Source organism: Dermacentor silvarum, chromosome 6, assembly GCF_013339745.2.
Source record: "Dermacentor silvarum isolate Dsil-2018 chromosome 6, BIME_Dsil_1.4, whole genome shotgun sequence".
Lineage (NCBI taxonomy): Eukaryota > Metazoa > Arthropoda > Arachnida > Ixodida > Ixodidae > Dermacentor > Dermacentor silvarum.
Genome location: NC_051159.1, coordinates 133,925,743 through 133,942,776, shown reverse-complemented (window position 1 = coordinate 133,942,776; position 17,034 = coordinate 133,925,743). Strand labels below are relative to the sequence as shown.

General features: G+C 48.2%; 1 protein-coding gene across 1 annotated transcript in view; it reads left to right on the top strand.

Annotated features, from left to right (window-relative positions):
* LOC119456065 (muscarinic acetylcholine receptor gar-2-like) overlaps window positions 1–17,034 on the top strand; it is a 123,698-nt gene that overhangs the window by 104,439 nt on the left and 2,225 nt on the right.

Sequence of the window (17,034 nt, the reverse complement as noted above, 5' to 3'; positions counted from 1 at the left end):
AAATGGTTGAGTGTGGAAAGGGTGTAGTGTATCACATTCCCCTATCCTGCGGCCAAACCGACGTGGTACATCGGCGAAACCGGCCGATATTGGAATAACCGATTAACGGATCACAGAGATTCTTTGAAAGGGCAGCCGTCGTCTAACTTGTGCTTAGCAAGTGCAAACTCTGCTGAAGGAAATCAAGATGGTTTCAAGACATCTTTCTTCATTTACAAATCCGATGACATGTGCGTTGCGAGGATATATATATATATATATATATATATATAGTTGTGCATAAGGAAATCACGCCGGCCCCAGTAGTATAGTGAAGAAAAGAGAGGAGGACGTACGTTGTATTAGCACAGTATATTTTGCAACGTTTCGGCTGGTGGACCAGCCTTCGCCAAAGTAACCTTGTTTCTTTGACGAAGTTCTTGCTTTGGGGAAGGCTGGTGCAGTAGCCGAAACGTTGCAAAATATACTGTGCTAATACAACGTACGTCGTCCTCTCTTTTCTTCATATATATATATATATATATATATATATATATATATATATATATATATATATATATATATATATGTTGTGAAGAAGAAGACGCGCCTCCGTCCAGCGGCATCGCCAACGCTCAGCCGGCTCTGCTCGCGCTGTAGGTCGCTGGTGTCTTTTTTAGACGGTGCTCCACGCTGCTTCGCCGTTCTTGGTACTCGAAGCGTCCTTGAAGGACAGCGCCAATAAACCTCTTCTCAATTGGTGGAGGTTGCTGGAATTCCCCCGCCGCTTGCACCCTGGAGCGTCGAACCCGAACGCTTCCGCCCATCATGACCGACAACACAGACCCGCCGGCGCCTGCGCCCCAGCCCGTCATCTGCACCAGGGTTCCTCGGCAACGTGATCCGAAGGTCTTCAGCGGTACAGATGAAATGGACGTGGAGGACTGGTTTACGTCGTATGAACGGGTGAGCGCGCACAACAAGTGGGACGATGTCGCGAAGTTGACCAACGTCATATTTTATCTTACTGGCGTTGCCCAACTCTGGTTCCATAACCACGAAGTCGACATCCCAACATGGTCAACTTTCAAGACGCCTTTCACTCAAGTCTTTGGTCGACTTGCTGTCCGCAAACTACGCGCTGAACAGCGCTTGCGAGCCCGTGCACAGCAGACTGGTGAAAATTTCACTAGCTACATTGAAGACGTCGTCGACCTTTGTAAACGTGTCAACGCCGCCATGCCCGAAGCTGATAAAGTTCAGCACATCCTCAAAGGCATCGATGACGTACGGCGCATTCCAGATGCTTTTGGCCAGGAATCCGCGCACCGTTTCTGAAGTCGTCACGTTATGCCAGAGCTACGAAGAGTTGAAGAAGCAACGCGCCCTGACTCGGCAGCCTCTGTCGACCGCCGACTCGCTAGCGAGTCTGGTTGCCGTTTCCGACCACTCTCCACTGCTTCATCAGATTCAAGACTTCGTGCGCGAGGAGGTTGCCCGTCAACTTTCCTTGGTCCCCTTCACTCAGGAGGCCTCCTGTCGTCTGCCTTCAACGCTCCGCACTGTCACTGCCGAAAAGATCGCTCAAGCTGTTCCCGTCACTCACCACCTGCCACCTGTGGCCGCGCCTCTTACCTATACGCAGCCAGTGCAGCCTGTCGCCGCGCCTCTTACGTATGCGCAGGCAGTGCAGCCTGTTGCCGTGCCTCCTACCTAAGCGCAGGTAGTGCGTAGGCCTCCCCAGCCGTCTTTCTCGGTCCTGCAACAGTCTGCACCACCCGCCGCCCCTATTGCTTCTTGGGCCGGACCGAGAGTCAGCAATCCATGGCGGACGCCTGACAATCGTCCCATTTGTTACGCCTGCTGCACTCCAGGACACGTCGGTCGCTATTGCCGCCGTCGCCTTCCGACTCCCGACGACGCTGCCCGGCCGTTCCAGTATGGCAGTCAGCCCATGCGCCAATCAGCCCCGGGTCCCTCCCAGCGGTACGTTTATTCTGACCTCCCTGAATTTACGTCGCGCCGCTTCTCATCTCCTCGTCGACGATCGCTCTCCCCAATGCGTCGCCGACCCGCACCCTCCGACCAGGAAAACTAAGCGCCGCAGTTCGCGAGGCAAGAACTGCGCCATCTGCGAACTGCCCAAGTCCTCGCTCTTCTCCTGCTAACATGGTCGCAATATCTGTCGAAGGTATTTCTACTTTTGCGCTTGTGGACACCGGTACCACCGTTTCTGTTATAGCCGCCAAAATCTGCCGTTCGCTGCGCAAAGTGACCACGCCACTGTCTGGACTGTCGCTTCACACGGCAAGCGCGCAGCACGTGACACCTCTCGCAGCTTGTACTGCCCGTGTGCTTTTACAAGGCGTTCTTCTTCTTCTTTCTGGGGTTTTACGTGCCAAAACCAGTTCTGATTATGAGGCACGCCGTAGTGGAGGGCTCCGGATTAATTTTGACCACCTGGGGTTCTTTAACGTGCACTATAACGCAAGCACACGGGCGTTTTTGCATTTCGCCTCCATCGAAATGCGGCCGCCGCGGCCGGGATTCGATCCCGCGATCTCGTGCTCAGCAGCGCAACGCCTTAGCTTACTGAGCCACCCCGGCGGGTATTACAAGGCGTTTTGTACGTTGTCGAGTTTATTGTTCTTCCGGCCTGCTCACATGACGTCATCCTTGGGTGGGACTTCTTGTCCCGTCATAATGCCGTCATCGAATGCGCACGAGCTGAAGTTGAATTTTCGCCGCTGTGTGACGCACCTTCCCAGGACGCTCTTGATCAGCCGCCTAAACTGGTCGTGCGTGAGGACACCAAAATTCCGCCTGGCTCTTTTGCCCTTGTCCCAGTCGTCTGCGATGCCGTCACCGATGCTACGGTCTTCTTTACACCATCTGACATCTTTATGAGTCGCAAAGCCGTTCCACTGCCTTTTGCAACGCTTGACATCGCCGCTGGCATCAGCAATATTTTTGTGTACAATCCACTTTCTGTGTCGATTACGTTGCTTGTCCGCGAATTTCTCGGCCGCGTGGAACAGCTTGACTCGTCGTTCTTTGTTACCGTGCCAGACGAATCTTTCCATCTTGACTCGAACGAACTCCTCGCCCTTTCAACGCTTGAAGAGTCGTCGAGTGACATGTTTTCCAGTTCCATCGCCACGACACTAACCCCTGCCGAACACTCCGAGCTTCTTCAGCTTCTACACCACTTCAGAAATTCCTTCCATGTTTCTCAGCCGCAATTGGGCCGAATGTCGGAAGTACAGCACTACAATGACACCGGCTTACACCAGCCTTTGCGTCAACGACCGTACCGCGTCTCCGCCGACGAGCGTGGCGTTATCAACGACCAAGTAGACGATATGCTACGCCGTGGCGTTATCCAACCATCCCACAGTCCCTGGGCATCTCCTGTCGTTCTCGTGCGCAAGAAGGACGGGTCCTATTCGCTTTTGCGTTGACTACCATCGATTAAATAAGGTCACGCGCAAGGATGTCTATCCTTTGCCGCGCATCGATGACGCCCTTGACAGCCTTCAGGGCGCGGAATTCTTTTCGTCCCTAGACTTGCGTTCTGGCTACTGGCAGATTCCAATGGCTGAAGCCGATCGCCAGAAAACGGCATTTATTACACCTGACGGCCTATACGAGTTCAACGTGATGCCCTTTGGACTTTGCAACGCACCTGCAACGTTTGAACGACTCATGGACAATACGCTGCGTGGCCTCAAGTGGTCTATGTGTCTTTGTTACCTAGACGATGTCGTGGTTTTGTCGCCTGACTTTCCGACCCACCTACTTCGCCTGAGACATAATTTGACGTGTCTCACCAACGCTGGCCTGCAACTGAACCTTAAGAAGTGCCGCTTCGCCGCGCGGGAGCTGACCATCTTAGGCCACACCTGTCCAAGCACGGCGTTCTACCGGACCCTGCGAAACTTCGTGCAGTCGCTCAGTTCCCGAAGCCTACTAACGTCAAAGAACTACGCAGTTTTGTGGGCCTGTGCTCATATTTCCGGCGCTTTGTCCGCAATTTCGCATCGATCATGTCGCCCTTGACCCAGCTCCTACGCGGTGGCGGGGACCTCTCCTCCTGGTCCCCTGCATGCTACGCCGCGTTTGCTACACTGCGTCGTCTTCTTACCTCTCCACCTATTCTTCGCCATTTCGACCTGACAGCTGCTACTGAGGTACATACAGACGCCAGCGGGGTTGGTCTTGGTGCCGTCCTCGCGCAACGCAAGCCCGGCTACTCCGAATACGTGGTCGCCTATGCGAGTCGTACGCTGACTAAAGCGGAGGCCAATTACAGCGTGACTGAAAAAGAGTGCTTGGCTCTAGTATGGGCGCTTGGCAAGTTCCGCCCATACTTATACGGCCGCCCATTTGATCTAGTAACGGATCACCATGCGCTTTGTTGGCTCGCCACGTTGAAAGATCCATCTGGCCGCTTAGCACGCTGGGCACTCCGAATCCAGGAGTACGATATTCGCGTCGTCTACCGCTGCGGACGCAAGCACACTGACGCAGACGCCCTGTCCCGTTCACCTCTACCTCCAGACTCGGCCTGCGGAACCGCTTGCGCTCACCCCCTGTCATCTCTTGACCTTGACTCGATTGGCAACGAACAACGCCGTGACCCGTGGATCGCTTCTCTTTTCGCCTATCTTTCTGGGTCATCGACCACCCCTGTATCCCGATCCCTCCGACGCCAAGCTGTTCATTTCGCCATTCGTGATCAGCTGCTCCACCGACGCAACTACGCTCCCGAAGGCCGTAGATGGCTACTAGTCATTCCCCGCAGTTTGAGGTCCCAAATCTGTGCTTCTTTTCACGACGATCCGCAATGTGGCCACGCCGGAGTATTTAAGACTTACGAACATATCAGCCACCGCTACTACTGGCGGGGAATGTACACTTTTGTACGAAAGTTTGTTCAGTGCTGCCCTGACTGTCAACGTCGCAAATTACCACCTTTACGTGCGTCTGGTGCCTTGCAGCCGCTTCCGTGCCCTGCCAAACCTTTCGATCGCGTAGGCATTGACCTCTATGGCCCGCTTCCCATGACACCGGATGGTAATCGGTGGATCATAGTTACGGTGGACCATTTGACGCGCTACGCTGAAACTGCGGCTCTACCGAATGCTACAGCGCGGGTTATAGCCTCTTTCGTCCTGCATCGCTTCATCCTTCGACATGGCGCACCTCGAGAACTCCTCAGTGATAGAGGTCGCGTCTTCCTCTCCGAGGTCGTCGAAGCTCTGCTTTCGGAATGCCACATTATTCATTTAACGAGCACGGCTTACCATCCGCAAACTAACGGGCTCACGGAACGGTTTAACCGCACTCTCGGTGATATGCTCGCGATGTACGTGGCATCTGATCATGGGAACTGGGACCGCGTACTTCCTTTCGTCACGTTCGCATACAACACCGCGACACAGGCTACTACGGGATTTTCACCTTTCTTACTCCTATATGGACGGGAACCATTGCATACCATCGACACTCTCCTTCCATACCGTCCTGACGCTTCCGAGTGCCCACCTGTGTACGAAGCTGCCCGACAAGCCGAAGAGTGCCGCCAGCTCGCGCGCACCTTTACGTCACAAGAGCAACAGCGCCAGAAGGAAGGCCGCGCCGACTCGCTGCCCAGTCCCACGTATGCTCCAGGGTCTCTTGAATGGCTGGCTGTTCCTTGCCAAACTCCAGGCCTTTCCTCAAAACTCGTTCCAAAGTACGAAGGGCCTTACCGCGTCTTGGAGCGAACGTCCCCGGTGAATTTTGTCATCGAGCCACTTTCTCCATCTGACGACATGCGCCGGCGTGGACGTGACCTCGTCCACGTGGCGCGTCTCAAGCCCTACCATGACCCTCTGCTCACAACATCTTAGGTCGCCAGGATGGCCCTTTTTCTGCGGGGGCGATTGTGAAGAAGAAGACGCGCCTCCGTCCAGCGGCATCGCCAACGCTCGGCCCGCTCTGCTCGCGCTGTTGGTCGCTGTTGTCTTTTGGAGACGGTGCTCCACGCTGCCTCGCCGTTCACGGAGCTCGAAGCGTCCTTGAAGGACAGCGCCAATCAACCTCTTCTCAATATATATATATATATATATATATATATTAGTGCGCAGCTCTCTTAGGCGCCCGATCCTGGGTTGAGCGTCGTCGTCCCTCGGCGTAACCGCGCGAACGCGCTCGTGCCACCGTTCGCGCGTTCGTCGTCGTTTTCTTCCACAACTGGCTCCGATGCCGCTCATCAAGCCAGCGTTCCCATACTGCCCTTCCCTCTGCGAAGGCGCTGACGGCACTGGCCCACTGCCAAGTCGGTGCGGTGATATCGGTCTCAAATTATTTGCCTCAATATATCGCGAAATGAAAACACGTATACAGCTGCGCTAAAATTTCGCATTAGGGAGTATCGTAATTGTCGGACATTTTTTTCTTTCTCGTCCCTGTTTTTCTCGCGCCCTTCTTTCTTGAGTATGGAGAAAATGGAAGCCTAACTTCTTTTTTTTTTTGCGTCCAAACAGCAACACTGGTGCGGGGGTGGGGCGTCACAAGTAAAGCGATGAGCGGAGTTACTTCCTTGAAGTACCTTTTGGACCGCTAGTGTCGCGCCGCAAGACCACGTGATCAGGCGGCACTTCTCGTATTTCGCTCGCTACGAGTAAAGGGCAAAAAAAAAAACAAGAAACATACGCAGGACTTAACGTATTGAAAACATCTGAATGGGATATTTTCGGACGCAAGAACAGGTTTCTCATCGGAAGTTAAGTCTAACTAAAAAATTACGTGCTTCTTGGTCATTTTTCTCTAATTAGCCTAGTAATCAGTACAAAAATTATCCGGATACAAGCAATAATTTGTGATTGAACATCGTTGGGCCCATAACCGTATATTGTAACAGTTTTGTTGACAGCATGGCATATGTTAACAGCTTGGGCGAAGAAAATGTTATACAGGGACATCCTGTATAAGAAAAGCGCCTTATATTTGTCGAATATTTGCCCAGCTGAAGGAATATCTGCTGCGATGGGAGCTGGAAAATTGATTTTGAAGCAATATTTATTCCTTCTTTCCATCAACGTAAAAAAGCAAGTAATGCATGTATTCGCATAGACGAAGGAAAGGCCGTTCCACGTAACGTTTTATTTTTCATCACCCTTTAGTTCAGTAATGCAGCAACGGGAAATGGTGGCGGCAAATGAAGTTGAACTTTGGGTCAATGTACAGGGTGTCAGTAAAGTCGCTGACGTAAGCAGCCTTGCATGCATTGAACGCAGCCGCGTTAGAACCCGGGGACCACGTGAATGACACTCGCGCAGGTTGTTTATTTTCTTTCGCAGCCGAAGGTCGTTTGTGTTCTTAGAACAGCGCTGCTCTTCGAGACGGGGACCGCTGGGGATGGCGCAATTCCACTGCGGCGTCCAAGGTATATGAACGCTTTTCGAACAAGCGTATGTAACGAGAGGCCAAGCAGCCGCCTCACCGTGCGCATTTCTCTCGGTGACATATAGGCGCGTTCTTGTTGGCTAACACAAACAGAGGCACTACCGGTGGTGGCGGCGGCGGCATTCCCGTTGCGGTGTGGGAGATACACAGTTTACGTCGTCGAGCATAAGTATGTAACGGGAGACCTGGCGGCAACGTCACGTGCTAGTACGATTCTGCAGCATGCCCGGGGTTAGTGGCTCGCGGGGCGATTTATTTGTTCGCCGTGTATGCCATTTCAGCGGGCCAGCTTCACCGAGGTGTTTGAACTTCGGGCAAGAGAGCCATGGGGCGTTTGTTTAAGTGATGTTGGGCTGTGCGTTCCAAAAACCGGACTAATAAAGGGGGCGGTCACAGTGTGGATTGTTGATGGTCCCACCTACATTGAAAAGAACGGATTGGTAGAATATGAGCGAGGAGAGCTAGAATACGGGTACCGCCCCAATTTGAAAGGGAACTTAAATGAGTGTGTAGACATGAGAAGTGGGAAGTGAGCGAGCCGATAATCGACCGCCGCTAGTCGATGTATGTTACTTTGTCCTAATAAACCGACTTATTCCTATAAGTAGGCCTCCCTCAGTGCAAAGTGCCACCGAACGGCGACGAAGACTTTGAAGAATCGTCTGCCTGGAAGACCTCGGAGAAGAAACTTAACTGTGTCCCGGCTAACTTAATTTAACCAAACTGTTCAACGAAAACGAACATTAAAAAAAAAACATGGATGCAAGATACACCTATAATACCAACGGTGTTCTATCGCGAGATGTCTGACGACCGAACACAATATGTCTTCAAATAGTGTCTTGCAGCGTGTCTTCTAAATCCCCCCCCCCCCCCCCTTTTTTTTTTTTGAGCAGCTTGGGTAAAGTTAGCTGAGTCACCCTATGGAGGAGGGGGAGGAAAAACATTTATTTAGCACCATATACATGGAGGTTAAGTTCAGCGTGCGAGAGTCCACTGCTGGTCAGGTGGCCAGGAGACCTTGGGCACTGGAGGCTGCCTCTGCCCACTCCGTGACTCAGACTTGCGTTTCTATGGATGTAGTCACGTTAGGAAGGTGGCTGTACGTATCGCATGCCTCGCCTAGGAGGCAGTGTCTCCCTGAGTTCTTATAACAATAACGAGCACAACAGTGTACAGCCGAAAGAACTAAATTTACTACTGAAAGAGAGAATTTAGGCATACTCGGTGCCAGGTTGTTATAAAAGCGCTCTACAAGATAAGGCAGGCGCGAACGGAGGGCCCCAGCTGTGAACGCTTTCCGTCCTGTTGCAATATCGCGGTCTTGACATACGGGTAGAAGCTAAAACAAACAAACAAGCGAAAAGGAAGCTCACTCGTGACGAAGCGCGTACAAGCAGTGTTTTCTAAAAGCAATGCAGTCGCTGTTTGAGCGAAGATTGGTGGCCAAGCAGGTCGCAAATCAACGCGCGATAACCACGGAAACTCGAACGCCGTGCAGAAAAGCATTGAGAGTTAGGTAGTGAGAGAGGGAGTGAGTGTGAAGGCGCAGATGCTGCAGGAACAGTCTGGCAACGCTGACTCAGCTTGCGGAGAAATGGGATACAGAGACTGGGAAGAGAACGTGTACCCCTTTATCGAACAAGTGAGCCCCTGCACGGACGGAAAACTCTCCGGCCCAAGCGTTTACCGGCAGCCGGTGCTTTTTATACCTGTCAGTGTTATCTTAGGAAATGAATTAGAGTTCCCCGAAGCGTCAGCAACGAGCGAGAAAGGCCGCGGTGCTATCGCTGCCACACCGTTTTACTCCATCGCGATGGGCGAAAGCATCGCACATTTTGGTGTTGTCAACGATTTTTGTTTCGCAATTTCTGTTGTTCTAGAGGCCGCACGAATCTTTCGCACGGTACGTGATTTTCCGTCCGGCCTCTTAGCAGTTTTCGTTTAACGCATGAGCGTACGTGCTGACCTGCTGGGCGCAGAAATGACCAACATAACTCTCAGAGTTTAAATAGAGCACTTAAGTATACGGAAGCCGCAGGTCTGCTATGCCCGTTTTTTTTTTTACTCTTCCTCGTTAATTGATAGACAGAGGATTAAACAGCTTAGCAATTGGTGCATTACCGAGGAGGATACATTGTAGATATGGCTTAGAAAGTGGGAATGGAATGACGCAAAAAAGACCCGGAAACGTGACTATTCACATTGTGGGGCCATCACAGTTACTTAAGCGGAGGCCTTTTATGGCTGGCAGAGAAAAAGAACTCAACTGGCCATGCGCAGAACACAAATTCGAAACTTCCACAAAGTATAAATGCTAAAGAAAGAGAGAGCAGGTATTTGCATTCCTATTCTATACATTGGGAAGGTTGAAAATATGACCAAGATTGAAACGCTTGTATGAAGCATACATATACCTGATTTTTCTAGTGTATGGAGACTAAATGTGCTTGTTCGGCAAATGATAATGATGATTCACAAATGATAATGTAGCTGGCAAAATACAGCAGAATGTCTGCTCGTGTTTTATTACATCCTACATTCCTCCGAGCATAAAGTTGCTGGGAAAAGCTCTACTTCTACTCCGGACTTTGCGAAATGCCGCCATATTGTCGGATTCTGGCAGGTTCGCGTTTTGAGCCAGTCAGAGAGGGCGTCGCTTTCTTGTGAGACAATCAGAGCGGTCAAGATGGCGAATTTCATAGCTGTGAGTGCCTCACAAGATAACAGTGTCTAGGACAGGACCTGTTGGGCCACATTCTGCATGGGTGGATCACTTTTCGGGATATCACTTTCAGTGGATACTGATTGGCTATCAGGGCACTGGAACAAAGGGTAGAACCACATTTGCTCCAATGAGGTGACGCGCTGAGCCACACGCGCACTCAAATGTGAAAGTATCCCCGCAAGTGATCGGTTCAGAACACGACCTCTTACTACTCGGTATACCTTATTCACTACAGCACTTGAAGTGACACTCTGATTATATAAATCTTCGCATCCGTCGAAGCTTTCTCCGTATTCAACTTTAACTGGGCAGGTACATATATAACACGTATTAAGCGTAAGCCGATGTTACAGCACCAACGAAGCATTTTTGAAATCTGCCTAAGTTTACGAGCCAGACAGGGCACAGCCTTGAGCTCTATTGTTGGGCTGCTTTGAGTGTGTGTGTGTTTTAGCATGCACGCGAGCGTGCTCCTGTTCATTTTAAAAATTATTTACACCTACCGTCACACATATGTAGAGTACCAACCAAGCCTGTAGCTAGGCTAACTTGTCCAGTTATCGTTAAGCATAGTTTATCTCCCTTAAAGTGGCACCATGCGCTGAAAAATTAGAAAGGGACTATAATGGACGGTCAGATTATGGCTCCTAGGCGTCCATCATTTTTATTTTCAAACCAAAACTCACGTTTAGGCAGTTTAGGCAGTTTGGGCTAACATGCATGAATAATGTATCGAAGAACTTTGAATGTTGATTGCATTTTTTGTCGGCTGGTTTCCTTTAAAAAAATGTAAAGGAAACCAACCCGAGTGCTTTTAATTCAACAGGCATTTTTTATTTTATTTTGCCTGTTTCTTTCCTTCTTTCTTTTTTTGTGCAGGCATTTATATCTCGAGTAAGAAATGTTCATAAGAAACTGGTGGGGAAATTAACGATACAAACAAAGTTCTCGCTACACTTCCAACTTTTGTTTTCCTTCCTCCATTGTATAAGTGGGAAACGAAGTGGCATAATCTAGAGTCACTGTGCATTTCTCGAATAGCATTCAAGCTAACTGGACTCCGCCGGAACATTTGTGCTAATGCGACAGAGAAATGACGACGTGGAATAAACTAAGAGTGCAAAAAGACAAAAAAAAAAAAAAACTAAAAATAAAGAAAGGATATGGACAAGACAAGGAACATCACAGACGCTATCTAACAACAGATGTATTTTAGGAAGAAGTAAAAACAATAAAGAAAAAGAAAGCGGTTCATTGTCTGCATATGCGTTGTAAGCAAACGTCAACATGTTTCAGCCAATCTATTTTCACCCTTCCTCAATGACAGATGTGTGACTAACGCCATAGTCACTCCTCTGTGACGAAAAAAAAAAAAAAAGAAAAGAAGCCACCAGAAGGTCACACGCCACAGTGCTGCTTAATTATATGCTCGTTTTTATGCTCCTCCTACCTAGTATCTTCATTTCGTCAAACAAAGTGAGGCACTAGCAGCTCACGCAAACCGTTTATGTAGGATAAGTGAAGCTATCGGGTTTACACTTCTAAAAATCTCGCTTTTGTTCAGCACCAAGATCTGATGTAGTGCTAAGGAAAATGCAATCGAAGATATTACCGTACATAGAATAAAGTCAACTGAAGGCAGGAGATCACCTTTGAGACCGGGTAGCTGTAAGTCATCCACATAACTCCGCAGTCGTCAATTTCGGAGTCCATACTTGTTTGACTCAGATGACCACTTAGAGAGGGCGCCACACTCCTAAAATAGTAAGCAAATAGTGCATTAGGAACGATGCTAACACGTAGCATCATTGAGTCCTCTGTAGGAAAATGGTATAAATTTTGGCAGGGACCTTTATTTCGTAATGACTTTTTTTCCCCTGTCCCATCCTTTTTGCCCTTCGTGATTGATTTGCGTGAAGTCCCCGCTATCACGTGGATCAATCACTCGATGGCACGTCGATACAAAATGAATAGAATCGGAGGGAAAGAAACGTCACAAAGTGCTACCGCCGACTGCGGTTTCTTTCACATTCAAGTGCAATGTGATCCCACTTTTCTATTTTCACTCATCGACTACTATAACCGGTTATAAGCGGGACGTAAGACGTACACTCTCAAAAAAATTAAACTCTTATTGGTGTTGCCTTGTCCTATGAGTAACACCCCTGTCTTTCGGGCTATATATATAAAAAAAAAAAAATATTGGACGCGACAGCGAGCTGTAGCTATGCGTGCGATGTGAAAAGACGCAGTTGAAAACAGTGTGAAAATTCTGGCCAACTTGGCCGAAGCGAAATATCTGACAAGGGAATTTGACAGCGACAGATATGAAAGTATATTTAATGCACTTTTCGTGTCGCCTGTCGCAGATGTCATAATCTTTACTAGCCACAAAAGGTCGGCGTAACAAGAAAGCTTCATTGGTCCTCCCCAACGATTCGATCTTACCCCTTGAGCGTGAACATGTTAGCCATGGGACTACCAAACACCCTTTATACACCCTTAAAGGGCCTTGTTTCTGATTCTGACAAATCAACTCGCATATCTGTCGAAGTAATTTTTTCCTTCGCTAAAGAAAGCTTTGCGGTTCTGGAAACGTGACATCTTCGACATATTGAAACGCGGATCTATGAATTTGACTTGACATAATATTTTTTTCAGTAATCCTTTCATTTATTTAATTACGTTCTAAGGTTACACCGCGACCATAACGAAACAAATCTGCAATAGTATCTCTGTACATGTGACTGCAACAAATTAAAACGAGTGCGCCCTTGATTAATTAACCCCTGCGTTTCCTTCTCTTTGTCGGTATCTCACTTACTCCGTATCCTATACTTGCCGTTGCATGCATCGTCATTGCGCTAGTTTTGTACCCCTGAATTTCGTCTTAGTGTGTAACTTGAATTGAACCTCTTTGTATATTTGTGTCGTTCACTGACAGGCTGCGTGTCAGCGACGCGGCACTGTTATGAACACAGGCGAATAGATAAATGGGACAAGATGTCACCTGCGCCCCTCTAAATGACAGATACCTCATATATGTTTATGTGATGATCATGATGATTACTGATATCATGTGCACGGCTACTAGTAGTACTAGTAGTAATAGTAGACCTATCTCGCTGACCTCGGTTTGCTGTAAGCTGTTGGAACATATCATTTACACGCACGTAATGTCCCACCTAAACGATAACAATCTGCTGCTTGAACAACAACACGGATATAGATACAAAAAGTCCTGTCAAACACAGTTATTTGAACTAGTAAGCGATCTGCATGACTCATTGCATGCTTTGCACTACGTTGATGCTATATTCGTAGATTTATCAAAAGCTTTTGATCGGGTGCCCCACAGAAGATTAAATAAGAAGGTTCGTAAACTGCAACTTGACGACAATACCACGTTTTAGATCGAAAAATTCGTGCGCAGTCGCTTTCAACACGTCAAGATTAGAGATCACATTTCTAGCTGTACTTCGGTAACATCGGGCGTGCCACAGGGGTCAGTATTAGGGCCGCTTCTCTTTTTAATTTACATAAATGACATAGCTAACAACATAACTTCTAGCATACGCCTTTTCGCCGACGACTGTGTGATATACAGACAAATAACTAACCCACTTGACGTAACACGCCTAAAGGCTGATATAACCTGCTTACATGAGTGGTGCACACTGTGGAAAATGGAGATCACCATAGACAAAACAAAGCTGATGACGTTTTCTACGCTCACTAATACTCCTGCGAATACCTATTCGATTAACAACAGTATAATCGCAAAAACACAGTCCTTTAAGTATCTGGGTGTGCACTTCTCACCTAATATAACGTGGAACGTTCATATAGAGCATATAACAAGTAAAGCCTTTAAAAAACTAGGTCTCTTAAAGCGCCGTCTGTCAGCTGCCAATGCCGAAACGAAGCTGCATGCCTACACAACGCTGATTAGGTTAGCATTAGAATATGCTTCTATAATATGGCATCCACATAGCGTTGACCCTTCAAACCACCTTGAATCTGTGCAGAACAAGGCAGCCAGGTTCATTTTATCTTCATATTCGTCTTATCAAAATGTAACGGTGTTGAAGCGAAAACTTCATCTCCATAATCTTGACACACGACGCAGGATATCTCGTTTGTCATTTTTTCACTCCATGTATCACAGCAATACAGTTTTTGCAACTACGAATATTCTTCCGGCCCATCATATCTCTTCACGCAGAGATCATAGTTATAAAGTTGAACCAATTTTCGCAATAACACTGAAATATCAGAACTCGCCATTTGTATTGTCAGTAAAAGAGTGGAACGATCTGCCGGAACAAATAGTTACCCTTACTTATATATCGTCCTTTAAGACAGAATTGCTGATGTATCTTGATAGAATCGACACGCAGCAACCCTAACCTCGTCAATGTGCATGGAGTCGATATTTCATATAGTATGCCTCTTGATTGTAAGATGATGTCGCTTGTACTTTCCTGCGTGATTTACAAATGCTCCATCTCTATAGTTTTTTGCTTTGTTTTTTTTTTGTATCTTGCTTTTTTTCATTTGTATTTGCAACTTTCTTGTACATTATGATTGTATAAAAATCCCCCCTAAGTAATGCCCTTTGGGCCTTTAGGGTACTGAAATAAATAAAATAAATAAATAAATAAGAGTATAATATTATTACAGAAAAAGAAGCGTCCGTGCTTGGCGACAGCGCGTAATGGGGCGCACTATATTGAAAGGTGCAGCTCGCGCTGAGTTCCTGCACAGGAGAGTGAGTACTCAGTACTCACTCTCTCCCTCCTTTCCTCTTTCTATTCCCCCTTTTCCTTACCCCTAGTCTAGGGTAGCAAACCGGACGCTCGTCTGTTTACCTCCCTGCCTTTCCTCTCCTTGCTCTCTCTCTCTCTTTACCAGGAACCGAAAGGCGCTGGTGCTATAGTCAGGAGAAGACCTCCGTCGCTTGGCCTCTGTGCTAGCGCCGCGAAATGAAGCAGGATATCTTCCATATTAGCGTCACTCTGGATGACGTCCCATTTCCTACGCAGGCAGCCAGTGCTGCCATTACTGGTTTCGTTGGTCTTTCGGTGTGCGATCCACTTTCTGCTCTGTTGGGTAGATGGTGGAAAGATAAGGTACCGGCTATAATGAAGGAAGTGTATGCTTGACTCGTACTTAACGGTACTTGCATATGTGTGTGTATGCGCTCGCTCGCGGTCCCTTGTATGTATGCGCGCGTTAGTGTATGAGATGCGCTCGTACATCTGTGCGTCTATCGGCTGTATTTGTACATATTGCGATCATTTGCCGGGTCTGCTCATACCTATCTGACACTGGAAGCTATCTCCTTGCTGCCATGTCACCTGCAGATGCGTGTTTCCTACAGGAAGTTCAAAAGTACTCGTGACACCTCATCCTTCTTGATAAGATGGCTGCTATGGGCTTCCTACATCTTCGCTACAGGACGGTCGCTGGCCGCGTAATAGGTCGCCGTGTTCTCGGTCGCACGAATAACGCAATCCATAGAGAAATGTCATCAATCATCGAGGAGTGACACGTACTCACATCGAGAACCGATAAACTGTAACGCTAAGCTCTCCGACAACTCCGATACAAGGGCTCAACCTCCCGATACTATTGAAAGGAGAGAAACATAAGAAGTCTACGAGGATTGTGATGAAAGGAGCTACGTAAGCATGGATAAATTTCATGAATGCACTGCTGAGAGATGATAAGAAGCTTCCGTAGACACGTTTTAAGTAGAAAGTTTGGATAAACCTTTAATATTTTTGTAGGGCTATCGTCTGCGAGTCAGATTTTTTTGAATTTGTGATGGCTGCCGCAGGATGGGTTGTGACCTGACCGAGTTCACACGAGGTGCCCGGCATATGTGTTTACACAAATGTAACAGTAGCACGCCACGTAATTTCTAGCACGTCGTATTCATGGAAAAAAAATTATGGGGTTTTACGTGCCAAAACCACGATCTGATTATGAGGCACACCGTGGAGGACTCCGGAAATTTGGACCACCTGGGGTTCTTTAACGTGCACCTAAATCTAAGTACACGGGTGTTTTCGGCCCCATCGAAATGCGGCCGTCGTGGCCGGGATTCGATCCCGTGACCTCGTGCTCAGCAGCCCAACACCATAGCCACCGAGCAACCATGGCGGGTTCATATTCATGGAAACGATGACACTGCACTAGAGGAATATTGATATCATTGCTGATTAAAAGGCAGACGCGCCCACACAGCGAATGCATGAGTACGACCAGCATATCGCATTGTGGAGCGCTGGTGAATTTTGATATGGTTAGCAAAAGCTTAGTGTCGACCACCGCCGATGTCAACTGGAGGGAAATGGAAAAATGGGAGCCTTTGTTCAAGACATACTTCCCGAAGGCGTCGCCATCATCGCGATACACTGACTGCATTCTGTCCACCCGATGACTCCGCCCCATCTCCTAATCTCACCGCACCAACTATTGCGCTGCCATCCTGGACGGCGTCTTCCTCCCCCCCCCCCCCCCCCCCTTTTTTTTTTTGGCACGCACTCGTTATTTGCTCCAAGCATTAGATAACTTGCGAAACTCCACGGCTTGATTTCAATCTCCACTAAAATGCCAGCTGCACCAGTTTACGTTCTAATCAATACCGCCGTCTCCGGTGTTTTAAGGCTTACCCAACGTTGTGATCTCACAGGGGCGGTATGTAACGCCGAGCCGAATTTGAATGGCTATATTCGAAAACCGTAAGACAAAGATGATCTTGCTTTTTTGATGAATAATAATCTAACCGAGACACAGTAAATTGTGTATAGCTACGCTTTTGTGCTCGTTGAATGTTTGTGTGTTCGCATTGTTTGTTATGTCATCTT